Below are 2,387 nucleotides of genomic sequence, written 5' to 3' on the forward strand. Positions count from 1 at the left end.
TCCTTCTGTCCTGCACATACTTTCATTTTAAACTCCGGGGGCCTCCATGGGACTTGGAACCAGGGAAACATCAGTCAGCAAAAACCCTGAACCTGTCTCCAAGGCTCCTCTTCTCTGACTTATCAGTGAGCCAAGGCAGCCCTGCCTAGGCTCTCCTGTTGCTTTTTGTGCCCTAAGCCCTTCCTTTGTTTCACTGTCCCCAGCTTTAATCAATATACTCTCAAAATCACCTGGACTCGTGTGCTTGAAGTCAAGAACCCACACACAACCAGCCAGCCTGGGCAGACCGGCTCCAGCCTGGTCCCTGTGCAGTAACAGCAGCACACCAGCTCCCTTAGGGGTTTCCGCTAGTCTTCATCTGCGTCTGCCTTCCTCTCTTGGTTTCTGCTTTCATCTCCCACTCTTGCACTTGCTACCGGTGGTCTATGCCTGGTCTTCAATGGCCCCTGAGGCTCCACCCTGGCGTAAGTTCTCTCATCTTACCTCCGGATAGCCAGCTGCTACCTCTCTGTTACCCACGCGGTTGCCGCTGGATGTTGCGCCACCGCAGGGGGTCTCCACCACTCCAACACCGCCTGCTTTCCACCTCTTTACTTCCCTTTCCTCTGCTTCATTTTTCTTTTGTCTTTCAAACCCCTATTGACACCTCTTGGTTTTGGCACAAAAATGAAACCATTCTTAGAAGCTAATTGCCATTCTCCTCTGCTTGGCAATTGATTTATTTGAAAACGATTGATTAACCCTCTACTGTACAGAGAGCATCTGTATTTGATACATAGCCACACTGAAAAAGCACTTTATACAAAGTTCTAGAAAAAAGTTACAAGGAGAGCCTTTCCGTGTGAGCCTCCGGAGATGGCTAAGTACAGGGGCCTGAGATGAATGTGGACAGCGGCCAGCCAAAACCGAGCAAAAACAAGCTAAAGAGACCCGTGAATGCTGAGAAGCAAGGGGCAGAGAAGGAGGCCAAGCAGAAGCAGTTCAGTGAGAAACTAAGACGAGACAACACTGCTGCCCCAGCCACACCACTGACAACGATGTGGGTGCTGAGGAGGAGAGCCTGGACCCAGACCAATGCTACAAGGTCCGCAGCCAAGCAGTCTACCAACTACAGGTCAATGGGGAAGACCCGCACCCACACAAGTTCCATGTAGACATCTCGCTCACTCACTTCATCCAAGAATACCATCACCTGCAGCCTGGGGACCCCCCGAGAGACATTACCTAAAAGTCGGCAGGTAGGATCCAGCCCAAAAGAGCTTCTGAGGGAAAACTCATCTTCTATGACCTTCAAGGAGAGGGAGGTCAAGTTGCAAGTCATAGCTAATTCTAGAAATTATAAATCAGAAGAAGAATTTATTCATATCAATAACACACTGCATTGGGGAGACATCATTGGAGTTCAGGGGAATCCTGGGAAAACCAAGAAGGATGAGCTGAACATCCTTCCCTGTGAGATTTCAATGCTGTTTTCCTTGCTAGTACATGTTACCTCATCTTCACTTTGGCCTCAAAGACGAGGAAACATGACATCGTCAGAGATACTTGGACTTGATCTTGAATAACTTTGTGAGGCAGATATTTATTGTCCACTCTAAAATTGTCACATATATAAGACGTTTCTTGAATGAGTTGGGATTCCTAGAGACTGAAACTCCCATGACGAACATCCTCCTAGGGGGAGCTGTGGCCGAGCCTTTTATTACCTAGCACGATGAGTTGGACGTGAATTTATATATGAGATTTGCTCCAGAACTCTACCATAAGATGCTGGTGGTGGATGGCACTGACCAGGTTTATGCAGTTGACAACAGTTGCAGAATGAAGGAATTGATACAACTCGCAATCCTGAGTTCACCACCTGTGAGTTCTACATGGCCTACACAGACTGTCACAGTCTCTTGGAAGTCACGGAGAAGATGATTTCCAGGATGGTAAAGCACATTACAGGCAGTTCCCGCTCCTAGGAATATATCCCAAGAAGCCTGAAACACCAATCAGAAAAATATGCACCCTTATGTTCATAACAGTGCTATTTACAATTGCTAAGATTTGGAAACAACCTGAGTGCACATCAGTAGATGAGTGGATAAAAAAGCTGTGGTACATTTACACATGGAATACTATGTAGCTGTAAGAAATAAAGCTCTCTTACTCTTTGAGATGACATGGAGGGACCTGGAGGGTATTATGCTAAGTGAAATAAGCCAGTCAGAGAAAGACAAGTACCACATGATCTCACTTATTTATGGAATATCATGAACAAAATAAGCTGATGCACAAAATAGATCCAGAGACATGGAAATAGGGAATAGACTGACAAACCTCAGCGAGAAGGGGGGTGGGGGTGAGGGGTGGGAAAAGATAAACCAAAAAACTTACATGCA

General features: G+C 46.5%; 1 pseudogene; it reads left to right on the forward strand.

Moving 5' to 3' along the window:
- The first annotated feature begins 878 nt into the window (after window positions 1-878).
- On the forward strand, window positions 879-1,967 carry LOC118623720 (annotated as a pseudogene).
- Window positions 1,968-2,387: the final 420 nt, after the last annotated feature.

Source organism: Molossus molossus, unplaced genomic scaffold, assembly GCF_014108415.1.
Source record: "Molossus molossus isolate mMolMol1 unplaced genomic scaffold, mMolMol1.p scaffold_m16_p_10, whole genome shotgun sequence".
Lineage (NCBI taxonomy): Eukaryota > Metazoa > Chordata > Mammalia > Chiroptera > Molossidae > Molossus > Molossus molossus.